This window comes from Bos indicus x Bos taurus, chromosome 6 (assembly GCF_003369695.1).
Source record: "Bos indicus x Bos taurus breed Angus x Brahman F1 hybrid chromosome 6, Bos_hybrid_MaternalHap_v2.0, whole genome shotgun sequence".
Lineage (NCBI taxonomy): Eukaryota > Metazoa > Chordata > Mammalia > Artiodactyla > Bovidae > Bos > Bos indicus x Bos taurus.
In genome coordinates, this window is record NC_040081.1 from 12,238,572 (window position 1) to 12,252,531 (window position 13,960).

Genomic DNA, 13,960 nt, shown 5'->3' on the forward strand with positions numbered 1-13,960 from the left:
GTGGTCTGATTGGGGAGTGACCACATCCTGTGGTTTAATGTTGTGTGTGTTTTTTTTTCTTTTTTTGAAGATTCTAAACTTAACTGTTTTCATTTCATATTTCCACTGACTTATTTATAGTAATAGCTAAGCATTTATGCTTCAACAATTTGAATTGATGTATTTTTACATATGACATGGGTGTTTCGTTATATTGTACTTGATGATGTCCTACTATGTTATATATTTTCTAGTTTTTTAAGGTTAGGGATCATCATATCCATCTACTAATATATGTCTCATACATAGACACTTGGTAAATACTTGTTTTAAAAAAAATAAATGTGCAAGTGACTGGAAAGACAGAAGTTTTATATCCCCTCTTTAAAGGAAAATTTTAATAACAGAAATTCTCCATACTTCCACTTCTCTGTTTTAAATGATTTCATATTTGCATCTACTCTTTCCCAGTAATGTTTATTAAGCTGCTTCTTTTTCAAGTAATGTTTTTGAGCTACTAATATGTCTCAGGCATTCTGTTACACTTTGGTGTTACTCTGTGTTTTGGGGTATCTCATAGGAGATACGAAAAAAAATGAATAAGACATGGTCTTTGCCATTCCTGATCTTGAGATACAGTTAGGGATTTAGGTGTAGAGCAGATGGTCTCAGTGTCATGTGTAATTTAAATCAAACAAGCACAGTGTGTTGTTAGTGGGTTTTAGGGAAGCCTTCCTGGAAAAGCCTTGGGCTTCTTTTTTGAAGAGTGTAAACTGAAAGAAAACAGAATATAGGCCATCTAGGCATTATCAGCAGGGAATCATTAAAAACACATGGAGATATAATGCATGTAGCTGAAGTCTAAGGCAATTTATGTGAAATAAAAAGAGCTCTGCAAGAGAGCCAGCCCATGAGATCTGTGTATGCAGTGGTTAGGTCTTGAAACTATATGCTACAGATGCTTTTGAACTGTGGTGTTGGAGAAGACTCTTGAGAGTCCCTTGGACTGCAAGGAGATTCAACCAGTCCATCCTAAAGGAAATCAGTCCTGAATATTCATTGGAAGGACTGATGCTGAAGCTGAAACTCCAATACTTTGGCCACCTGATGCGAAGGACTGACTCGTTAAAAAACACCCTGATGCTGGGAAGGGTTGAAGGCGGGAGGAGAAGGGGACAACAGAGGATGAGATATTTGAATGGCGTCACTGACATGATGGACATGAGTTTGAGTAGGCACCGGGAATTGGTGATGGACAGGGAGTCCTGGCATGCTGCAGTGCATGGGGTTACAAAGAGTCAGACACGACTGAGTGACTGAACTGAACTGAATGAGTCTTAGCTTTAGGGAAGAAGGTCAGTGGTCATGCCTTGACATTGCTCTTGAGGCCCATATGTGCAAAACGCCCCTAGTAAGAAGACGTAGAGAATGGGTAGCCATGGAAGAGCTTGTAGCAGGGAAGTCACAGGATCATATTTGCTTTTTTTGGCAGATTGTGCTGCTTGCAATGTGGGACAAGGTAAAAATGGAAGAGGGTGGCCAGTCACAAAACTGATGTATTTCTCTAGTTCAGAGATTATGTGAGTGTGGCAGCAGTGGGAAGAATGAAAAAATATTAGAGTGAATCAAGAAATATTTAGAAGGCAAAATTAACAGAGCTTATTAACTGATAGAGAAAAAAGGATAAAGTTAGTCAAGCATAATTAGCCAGGTTGTTGGCTTGGTTAACTTCATTGTACTATTTAATGAGATTTGGGATATGAGAGGAGAAGCAGGTCTTGTTATAAAGACAATACAGTTAATTGAATTTAAGGTGCTTTGGGGACATCCAAGCTCCATATTCACTGTCGTGCATAGCCAGTTTGAATCATAGGAAGTATTGTTTTCACAAAAGATCATCTTATTCCATGTCAAAATTTAAGGAGGTGACTGCTAGGAAAACAAAGGAGTGTTTATGAATGAGATAGGAAATTCCTAGAAGCAGACTCTCATGGAAACAAGAAAATATGGAGCTATTGGTGGGGAGTGTTAAAAGCAGTGCAGACCCAGTGTAAGGTGCAGAGTGACATAAATGAGATGCGAGAGTGCTGATGAGTGTTCTGGCGACAGCCCCTCAGTGTGGCATGGACGACGAGATCACAGATCAGGAGGGGGCTTGGAGGAATGAATCGAGACGCAGGGGTGCTTTTTTAATTCTTATTTTATATTGGAGCATAGTTGATTAACAATGTTGTGTTAGTTATGGGTATACAGCAAAGTGATTCTCTTATACATCTACAACTATTTATTCTTTTTCAAATTCTTTCCCCATTTATTACAGAATATTGAATAGAGCCCCCTGTGCTAAAGAGTAGGTCCTTGTTGGTTATCTATTTTAAATACAGCAGTGTGTACATGTCAGTCCAAACTCCCTAATTATCCCTCCCCACACCATTTCCTCCTGGTAACTGTAAGTTCATTCTTTAAGTCTGTGGGTCTGTTTCTGTTTTATAAGTAAGTTCATTTGTATCATTTTTTTTTTTTTTTTAGATTCCCCATATGAGCAATACCATGGTATTTGTCTTTCTCTGTCTGACTGACTTCACTTAGTATTCAACATGGTCATCTCCAGGTCCATCCACATTATTGCAAATGGCATTATTTCATTCTTTTTCAATGGCCGAGTAATATTGCGCTATACATCTTTATCCATTCATCTCCTGATGGACACTTGGGATGCTTCCACATCTTGGCTATTGCAAAACAGTGCTGCAGTGAACACTGAGGTGCACGCATCCTTTCCAACCATGTTTTTCTCTGGATATATAATCAGGAGTGGGATTCCTAGATCACATGGTAACTCTTTAGTTTTTTAAGGAACCTCCATACTGTTCTCCATACAATCTGTACCAATTTACATTCCCACCAAGAGTGTAGGAGGGTTCCGTTTTCTGCACACCCTCTCTAGCATTTATTGTTTGTAGACTTTTTGATGATGGTGATTATGACTGGTGTGAGGTGATACCTCATTATAGTTTGATTTTCATTTCTCTGATACAGTTAGAGCATCTTTTCATGTGCCTCTTGGCCATCTGTAGGCCTTCTTTGGAGAAATGTCTGTTTAGGTCTTCTGCCCATTTTTTTGATTGGGTTGATTATTTTTTGATAGTGAATCACATGCACTCTTTGTAAAGTTTGGAGGCTAATTCCATCTATCACGTTGTTCACAAATATTTTCTCCCATTCTGTGAGTTGTCTTTTTGTTTTGTTTATGGTTTCCTTTGCTGTGCAAAAGCTTTTGAGTTTAATTAGGTCCCATTTGTTTATTTTTATTTTTATTTCCATTAATAAATGAAATGGATCAAAAAACATTTATGTCAGAGTGTTCTGCCTATATTCTCCTCTAAGAGTTTTATAAATCTGGTCTTATACTTAGGACTTTGCTCCATTTCAAGTTTATTTTTGTGTATAGTATTTAATAAAGAGTATATGGTATTTAAAGAATGTTCTAATTTTTTTTTTTTTTGCATGTAGCTTTCCAGTTTTCCGAGCATAATTTGCTGAAGAAACTGCATTTTCTCCATTGTATATTCTTTCCTCCTTTGTCATAGATAAGGTGACCATAGGTGTATGGGTTTATCTCTGGGCTTTCTTTCCTGTTCTATGGATCTGTATTTCTGGTTTTGTGCCAGAGCCATACTGTCTTGATTACTGTAGCTTTGTAGTATAGTCTGAAGTCAGGGAGCCTGATCTGATTCCTCCTGCTGTGTTTTTCTTCCTCATGATTGCTTTGTCTATTTGAGATCGCTGTGTTTCCATACAAATTGTAAAGTTTTTTGTTACAATTCTGTGAAAAATTGCTATTGGTAATTTGATAAGGATTGCATTGAATCTGTAGATCACTGTGGGTAGTATAGTCATTTTCACAATATTGATTCTTCCAGTCCAAGAACATGGTATATCTTTCTGTTTATGTCATCTTGATTTCTTTCATCCGTATCTTATAGTTTTCTGAGTACAGGTCTTTTGCCTCCTTCAGTTCAGTTCAGTTCAGTTCATTCGCTCAGTCGTGTCCAACTCTTTGCAACCCCATGAATCGCAGTACGCCAGGCCTCCCTATCCATTACCACCTCCCAGAGTTCACTCAAACTCACGTCCATCGAGTCAGTGATGCCATCTAGCCACCTCATCCTCTGTTGTCCCCTTTTCCTCCTGCCCCCAATCCCTCCCAGCATCAGAGTCTTTTCCAATGAGTCAGCTCTTTGCATGAGGTGGCCAAAGTACTGGAGTTTCAGCTTTAGCATCATTCCTTCCAAAGAACACCCAGGGCTGACCTCCTTTAGAATGGACTGGTTGGATCTGCTTGCAGTCCAAGGGACTCTCAAGAGTCTTCTCCTGCACCACAGTTCAAAAGCATCAATTTTAGGCTCTCAGCTTTCTTCATAGTCCAACTCTCACATCCATACATGACCACTGGAAAAACCATAGCCTCGACTAGATGGACTTTTGTTGGCAAAGTAATGTCTCTCCTTTTGAATATGCTATCTAGGTTGGTCATAACTTTCCTTCCAAGGAGTAAGCATCTTTTAATTTCATGGCTGCAGTCACCATCTGCAGTGATTTGGGAGCCCCCCAAAATAAAGTCTGACACTGTTTCCCCATCTATTTGCCATGAAGTGATGGGACCAGATGCCATGATCTTAGTTTTCTGAATGTTGAGCTTTAAGCCAGCTTTTTCACTCTCCTCTTTCACTTTCATCAAGAGGCTTTTTAGTTCCTCTTCACTTTCTGCCAAAAAGGTGGTGTCATCTGCATATGTGAGGTTATTGATATTTCTCCCGGCAATCTTGATTCCAGCTTATGCTTCTTCCAGCCCAGAATTTCTCATGTTGTACTCTGCATATAAGTTAAATAAGCAGGGTGACAGTATACAGCGTTGACGTACTCCATTTCCTATTTGGAGCCAGTCTGTTGTTCTCTGTCCATTTCTAACTGTTGCCTCCTGACCTGCATATAGGTTTCTCAAGAGGCAGGTCAGGTGGTCTGGTATTCCCATCTCTTGGAGAATTTCCTACAGTTTTAGTGTAAAGAATTAATATAAGGTAACATTTTATAAATGGAAAAGTAGATATTTAATAGATACAAATGGAAGTTTAAAAGAAGCATGAGTGTTTATTTCATAGATTTCACTAAGAGATTGCTAAATTCTAAGGCTGGCTTCCTTTTACACCATCACAGTCTATATTTTTCACTAAATTCTTCCCTCCCCTTTTTCCAAGGACTGCTAATGTTAAAATTTGCTTAAGCAAAATACAAATCTTAACATTGAGTAATATTTAGGGGATTTATGACACTATGCTGAATTTTCTTGTTCCTTCTTGTTCTTTTTTTTTAATTGGAGGATAATTGCTTTATAATGCTATGGTGGTCTCTACTGCATATCATCACGAATCAGTCATAATTATATATAAATCCCCACTTACTTGTTCTTTATACAGAGTTGAATATAGGTACACCACAGACTTGAATTAACTAAAACAGTATTCCGCTACTACCTTTGCTCCCTCTGATCTTGAGAGGTGTCTCCTAGTGAATCATCTTTCCTTCTTTTCAACATTAGGGAACTTCAGAGTAACCATCTGTCAATATACCCATCTAGCAACCCACCATCTCAGAGCTGGACATTGAAGCATCCTGGGGTTCCCTTCCTAGGATCCCACAGAGTGGCTCAGTATGTCTGCAACACCCTTTTCCCTGTGGAGCTGGAGACAGGGAAGGGGAAGGATGCACAGGAGGAAGAAGAAGTGAGGCGTGTCAGAAACAGAGAGAACGCTCTGGGGGAAGGAAACCCACGTGTCAGATGAAACCTTGGGCCCAGAGCGTGTGAATGTGGTTTCATCTGGCATCATGCTAAAGTTGATTAGCATTATGCTTACTTAGCATTTATATTCCAGGGATGAATTGTTATCACTAATAAGTCCTACAAATACAGTGTTTAATATGTATGTAAGAATATATTTCATCTTTAAATGCACATCTAAAGATCATGTTGTCTTCTTAATGACTAGTGATAGAACTACTACTAACTGTGAATTAGGAAGTTGTAGTTCTGCAGTAATTAATTAAATTAAACCTTATATTCCTGAGAGGCTAATTTTATATTTTAGGAAAAACCCATTAACCAAATGATTAAACCAATAAATTAAGCATTAACACAGCAGCTTGCGCATAATAAGCAACAAATATTTTTTACTCAGTGAACAATTAATTATTAAATTTAAGCACCTGTCTTACTGAGCTATTGTGATAAAAATGGAGGCAATCTAAGATTGGGTAGATTTTTGTAGGTAGCAATTAAGTACAAATTTGTTACTCCTTTTGTATGTTAGCTTGAATAAGAAACATTAGTACATGCACTTAGACTTCAGGTGAGAAAATTTGATAATTTAGGTAATTTTACAGATAATAAGCTGATTTACATCCCTTTTGGAAGGTAGTATAGGTAATGCACAAATACACAAATAGGTGATTCATTTTTTTAAATTGACAGTAATTGAATGATCTAGGTCTTTCTATTCTAGATAAACAACATGCTAAGAACGTAATTATAAATGAGATTTCAAACAAGTACTTAACACAATAATTTGCCTGTAGCATTTTGATGTAAGTAAGATTCTTAGCTATTTCTTAAGGGAATTCTGACAAAGAAGTTACCAAAACCAGAGGAGTTGCTTCTCATTTGCAGAGGATGCAAAGAATGTTCTATTCCATTTTATCTGAAAGAAATGTAGCTTCCTTTCCTTAGGAAAAAAATCCATAATTTAGAAATGTGGCTATTCAGCTAATTATTCTGAATTCCTATAGCTTTACCATGATTCTCATTTTTTTTTAATTCATTGAGCATTGTATGGCCAATAAAAAGTTAGATAAAATTACCATAGCAAATGGAGCTCTGTGTTTTTCTCACTTATGAAGTAAAGGGGTGTGTGTGCAAGTGTGTGCATACTCATGTGCAATTAATCGTTGTAGTATTCCAGAGACCCAACTAAAAAATACAAAGTAAAAACATACGAAGTCCATTGTCCAATAATAAGTGTGGTGCATTGGCAGTAGAGTCTTCAAGCTTAAACGTGAAGAATTCGTGAGGATGAGTGCTAGACCTGGAAACAGGTACTAAATTACTCATTTGCCATTGACTGCATCAGAGAGTTGGGAATATAAGCAAGACTAATTCTTGGTATACTTGTAAAAATAAGGTTACTCTCCCAGGCATCCCTTCAAGAAGCATTATTTCTGTAACCTGTGTGAAAATTAATCCAGCATTATATTTTGAAAAAACACACTAGATTCTAGTTTGAGTCTTTATTCATGTATTTGGGGAAATGTTGTGATATTAGAAATTAATTTATGACTAGTTTCCAGTGTGAAAGCATGACCACTAGAGCATACCAAAAGGAATGTTGTTAAAAGTAGGGAGTTTTTTAGCACCTGGAAATCCCTTTAATAAGGTATATACAGAGTATCCATTGTGAACAACAGACGGAAACAATGTAGGGACCCAATAAGAAGAGATTGAGATTCCTGTTTCCAATCCTTTTGACCCCTTTCTCTCTCCATCTTTCTCCAGCTAAACTCCCATCTCTGCCTTGGCATTACTCTCCCGTGCTTCTTCCTGGCCTGCTCTTCCTCATTTATGTGTTAATAAATGCCTTCTCCAACAACCTCTCAGTCTTGAAGGTTTCTCTGACCCCCAGAAAGAATTTATAATTCTCTCTTCTGTGACTTGATTACCCACTCCTGTCTTTTCACTTTTCCTGTATACAAAGAGTGTGACTTCTTGAATTCATATAGCAGTAGTGTAAAGCCCTCTGTGAGAATGGAGAAAGTGGCAGGAATTGTTCATAAGCTCCATCAGGTGACAAGCTGTGAAAGGACCCCCAGGGTTACTGACATTGGGCACCCATCAGTGTAGTATTCCAGGGTGGATGGTACTTGTTTATCGGTATGCTCTTAACAGAGTCCACATTCATGCTAACTTTTCTTCATCACACCAAAATAGATGAGTACTGGATGAAGCATTTTTTACTTACAGGTGCACGTGGTTCCTGTGTAAATGAGAAGATTTTCTAGTTACTAGGATTTGCCAGGTCTTAAGGATTTAAAAACAGACCTATGCTTTGAAGCATATTCCACAGAAAGATAATTTTCAATTTACTTTTCTGCTTTTTTCAGTAGAACAAATGCTTGATGATAAAACTTACAATTTGATTCTTTAAATCCTTATCTGTTGGTATGGGCAAGCCTCATACATATCACAGATACAGTTCAGTAATATTTGTAAAATTAGCTTGTAAAAGATTCTGAGGTATAGGTGACAAGCCTAACTCCTCATAGTTATTTGTACTATCAGGAAGAAGAAGTTAGAACACATCTGTCTCTAACTGGAGAATTCAGTGGGGAAATTCCTGTTATTCCCTGAATTCACAAAACAATAACCACCAGTAAATAGCTTGCAGCCACATAAGCTTGAGTCCTTCCTTTGTAAACATTTGCACACCCAGAGGGATCAACAGTAACACTGTGTGCTCTCCAGCAGAGAGTCTGCTGGTCTTCTGAATATTCAAGACCTGGCATCCTGGAAAACCTCAGTGTTTTAGAGCATTGTCTTACAAGGATGAATCATTGAACCACTAGGCTCCCCCATCTGTCATCTCTGGTCCAGGAGTCTTTCTGGAGTAATGTTGGTCAGAAATATGTTAGAATTTGGGTTTGGGGTATAAATTCACCCATCGTTTGCAGTCACTTTCCTGCTTTCATAAGGTGATCCAAGCATTTTGTGGCTAAATATAGGCCCATTCTTCTGGTGGCTAAAGCCAACTTTTAGATGAATCACTGAGATAAACAAACTGTTTCAGTCCAGTTAACTTGTGAAACCAAACGTAGCTGCAGTGATATTTTCAGTCAAAGGCAGTTGTCTTGGCATTAACAATGAAAATAGGAATTGACAGGAAAATCCAGTAGAACCTCAGTAGCAATCCTTGGCTGGTTCCGTATATGTAAAAAGATTAATGATTTGTAGTTTATGAGGTGATGATGATCACTTAGTAACATTCATCAGAGTGTTAATGGCAGAATCTTTTTTTTTTTAAGTGATTATCATTTTTCTCTGGTTATCCAGGCATAATAAATAACAAAATATGGGCAAAAAATGGTGGTATTGCAAGAGATTATTTAATGGCAGTGATTTTAATATGAAGCTAAATCTATAATGGGCTTCTCAAGTGGGGCTAGTGGTAAAGAACCTGCTTGCCAGTGCAGGAGATGTAAGAGAGAGACATGGTTTGATCCCTGGGTCAGGAAGATCCCCTGGAGGAGGGCATGGTAACCCACTTCAGTATTCTTGCCTGGAGAATCCCATGGACAGAGGATCCTGGTGGGCTACAATCCGTAGGGTTGCAAAGAGTTGGACATGACTGAAGCTACTTAGCACACCTGCAGATTTAGAATAATCTTGTCCGTGTCGTAGTGCTTGAAACTTACTCTAGTAAATGACAAGGCATAGCAAAGTATCAAGATTTTAGTTTATCTTTTATGTAGTGGTACTTCTGATAGCTTTACTGAATTCCAGTTGTTCAATTAATAGAGAATTTCTCCCCAGTACTCAAACTGTTTCTAATCAGGTAGATTTTTACACTCTTTTAAAAACATAAAGTGAAGTAAAGTAAAGTGAAGTTGCTCAGTCGTGTCCAACTCTGCAACCCCATGGACTGTAGCCTACCAGGCTCTGGGGAGCCTTTCAGTCCATGGAATTTTCCAGGCAAGAGTACTGGAGTGGGTTGCCATTTTCCTTCTCCAGGAGATCTTCCCAACCCAGGGATCGAACCCGGGTCTCACGCATTGCAGGCAGACGCTTACCGTCTGAGCCACCAGGGAAGCCTTTGTACATTTTCTCTTATGATTCTTCAGAATATCTATGCTGCTGCTGCTGCTAAGTCGCTTCAGTCATGTCCGACTCTATGCGACCCCATAGACAGCAGACCCCCAGGCTTCCCCATCCCTGGGATTCTCCAGGCAAGAACACTGGAGTGGGTTGCCATTTCCTTCTCCAGGGGATCTTCCCAACCCAGGGATCGAACCTGGGTCTCCCACACTGCAGGCAGACGCTTTACCGTCTGAGCCACCAGGGAAGCCTTTGTACATTTTCTCTTATGATTCTTCAGAATATCTATAGGATATATAAATGTATAAGTGGTGATTGCTTTCATTCTTGTTTTTGGTTTTTATTTTTATGCACATTAGAGTATGGCCTATCAAGTATGTTGTAAATACATCTTGATCATACATGTATGATATGTTAGAAATCTCATTTCTTAAAATGAGAATCTATATATTTTTTTATAAGGGGGACATTATACATATATATGGGCTTCCCTGGTGGCTCAGTGGTAAAGAATCTGCCCATCAATGCAGAAGACACACATTTGATCCTTGGGTTGGAAAGATCCCCTGGAGAAGGAAATGGCAGCCCACTGTAGTATTCTTGCCTGGGAAATCCTACGAACAGAGGAGCCTTGCGGGCTGTAGTCCACGGAGCCACAAAAGAGTCAGACACGACTTAGCAACAAACAGCTAAAATGTGTGTATACATCTGATATATGCAAAACTAATATATATAATTTATAGATTACTAAAAATATTGATGTCATAAAATATCAATGACTTCATTATTTTTTTTAAAAAACTTGCTATAAATATATAAATTGACTTCTCTTTAAAATGTGACCAGGATATGCAGTTAGCTTGGATAGGTGAAGCAGAAAATTAAGTAAGAATGGAATTTTTCTCTCTACGATTTATTTATACTGCAGATTACCTGAGTGTTGAAAAACATTTCTCCTTTGCTCTTGTATCTTCAACTGAAGATTATTGTTCCCAAACTGGGGGGTCCAGGCTGTAACCAACTCCCTTCAGCCGGATCCCTCACCTCCAAGAATGTCTTATACATTTGTGCCTGGGCCCAGCTTCAGCTCCAAGGACTGGAAATCTAAGGAACCAGAGCCCCTGCTTGGCAAGGAAGCCTGATGCCTCAGTAGGGCTCTCACCACGTCTGCCTGGACGGATTGTCAGTTATGTCAGTTTTTTTTTCTTTTTAGATAGGCACAGGCACTGTGATGTCCACTGTTGTGTCTTCTTCTGGAGATGTGAGTGTATTATTACACCAGCTCGTCCATCCTCAGAAAACTCATTCAGGTGCCAAACAGGATTTTGGTGAACTAAGACTGGACTGGTGCAAACGGTGTAATTGCGAGTCCTCAGTTGCCAAAGAGACAGTCTGCCCCTGAGTATGCCAGGGTGCTTCCCTGGTGGCCAGATGGTAGAGAGTCTGCCTACAATGCAGGAGACCCGGGCTCCATCCCTAGGTCAGGACCCTCAAGATACCAACCCCAAGTCAAAAAAGGTATGTTCTATGATAAGACATGAGAGGGGCACACGGTTCTGCTGATCTCCAAAGACAGCTTGCACAGCCTTAAGTTTCAGTTTTAAGATTTCCATTAGGACTTACAAAGGATTGTAGAAATGACTCACACAGACACTGAAGAAAGACCATTTACTTTCACATTGGATATTCCCAGGACGTGAACATTTTGTGTGCCTCACTGACTGTCTTTGGGTATTCTGAAGAGGCTTTGGGGTCGTGGCGGTCATGTCTTGGTGAGGAGGGGATAATCTGGACTGAATTACTCATGGAACTTTGTCAGATATAGAGCCTGTTGGTGTTTCTGTGCCATTCTGAAAGCTCCGGGTACAGGCACTGCTTAGAGAGTAGAGGAAGGCTGCGTCAGAGCTCTCCCTTTGCTCCCTTGGCGTGTGCCTTTGTGTAGAGCACAAATTGTAACAGCCCTTATCTGATGGCTCTGAATAGGGGGAAAAATGCTGTATTTTCTCTTTGCATTTTATGAATAGGCAAAATACAGCACACAAAAATCTTGGCCTGACCTGACCTCACACAGTTGGCTAATAACAAGCCAGTTATTATGTTGAATCTGCTTCATTCTCGTGAGCATGCTGCCTAAAGGGAAAAGTAACAGTGGAACAAATTATCACTTTTAACAACTAGCTGATATAGAACTTTTCATTAGCACTCAAGATTTTTGTATGGAGAACTTTCTGAATCTCTCTGGAACTCATAAAGGAATAGGAAATAGCAATATTTTTTTAGTCTTCATCACATTGTACTCTTTTTCATTGTCCTCATTATCATCAAATAATTTGTTTTAATTTTTTTTAAATACACATAACATAAAAATTGCTGAACCATCTCCGTGTCCAGTTAAGTGGCATTGAGCGCATGTACATTGTTGGACAACCGTCCATCTTTGGAACTCTTTTTATTGCGCAGGACTGCAACTCTACATCCACTATATAATAACTCCCCATTCTTCCCTCTCCTCTGTCCCTGGCGATCACCATTCTCCTTGCTGTCTCTCTGATTTTGACTACTCTGAGGACCTCATGTAAGTGAAATTATCAGTATCTGACTTATTTCACTTAGCATGGTGTCCTCAGGATTCACCCATGTTGTTGCATATGTCAAAACTTACTACCTTTTTAGGTTCATTGATGGCATTTACCACATTTTGCTTGTCCTCTTATCAGCTAGTGAACGTGTTTTAACCATTGTGAGTAGTACAGTTATGAACATGGGAGTGCAGATATCTTTTCAGGAACCAATTCTTTTGGGTACACAATCACAGGCAGAATTGCTGGCTCATATGGTAATCCTATTTAAAACTTTTTGTAACTGTCATACCGTTTTCCACAGCAGCTGTACCATTTTGGATTTCCACCAGTGGTGTACAAGTGTTCAGTTTTTCTACATCCTCACCAACACGTATTCTTTTCTGTTTTTTTGTGGTAACCCACGCTAGTGGCTGTGAGTTGGTATCTCACTGTGATGTTAATTTGCATCAAACTTTTTTTAATGCATAGAATTACAGTCTATTTCTTGCCTTCAGGAAGTATCCATTTTGATATATACATCTTTGCAATACATTGCCTGAGCATTTAATTAGTCTTAGATTAAGGTATCTTATTAAACCACACAAACACACTAATATAATAAGCTTAGTGGCTGATTTGCTTACTTGAAGAAGTCTGTGATAGTAACAGAACAACAATAACCTATCTCATTTTTGAAAGTGAAGTCGCTCAGCCGTGTCCGACTCTTTGCGACCCCATGGACTGTAGCCTACCAGGCTCCTCTGTCCATGGGATTTTCCAGGCAATAGTACTGGAGTGGATTGCCATTTCCTTCTCCAGGGGATCTTCCCGACCCAGGGATCGAACCCGGGTCTCCTGCGTTGAAGACAGGCGCTTTACTGTCTGAGCCACCAGGGAAGTTTGCCTTATTCCATGTGCCCTTAATTGTGGTTAGCAGTGCTGCTTTTATTCATGCTTTTTCTTGTTCATCAAAGAGGAAAAGCAACTTTAAGAATATGAACTTTTGATTGTGGTCCAAGTTTTTCACCTACATTTGTGAAAGATGGAATGAGGACGGGATTGTATAGTAGAACTGGCATGAGTTTTACAACTGAGGGAGATTACAGAAATCCAGAATGATATTGAAAGGGTAGATTCAGCCACCAGAGATTAGAAAAGTGGGAGTAAAGGAAGCTCTCCTTTGAAGAGTTTAGGATCCTGCCATCCCACTCCACTGCTCCACTGTGCATGACACTTCAGGCTGGACAGTGTCCATGAACACAGTCCTGCTTCTAATATCCCTCACGGGGCCTCCTCCAGCACGGCGCCTTTCCTCCTGGCCTGATTTGGGTTTGTATGAAACACTTCCAATGGCTTGTCTCAGTTTCATCATCTTGATTCTAATTCTTAGTATGACTCAGCAAATCTGTCTCCATCAGAATCAATAAGAAACTCTTTGGACTTTCTGTTAAAGCAACTCTCTACCTTTTTTGATTTCCATCATACAATTTGGAATTCATTC

The 13,960-nt window shown here is 39.2% G+C and overlaps 1 protein-coding gene across 20 annotated transcripts in view; it reads left to right on the forward strand.

Annotated features, from left to right (window-relative positions):
• Positions 1-13,960, forward strand: part of CAMK2D (calcium/calmodulin dependent protein kinase II delta) — a 308,540-nt gene that overhangs the window by 204,623 nt on the left and 89,957 nt on the right. The gene's annotated exons all lie outside the window — the stretch shown is intronic.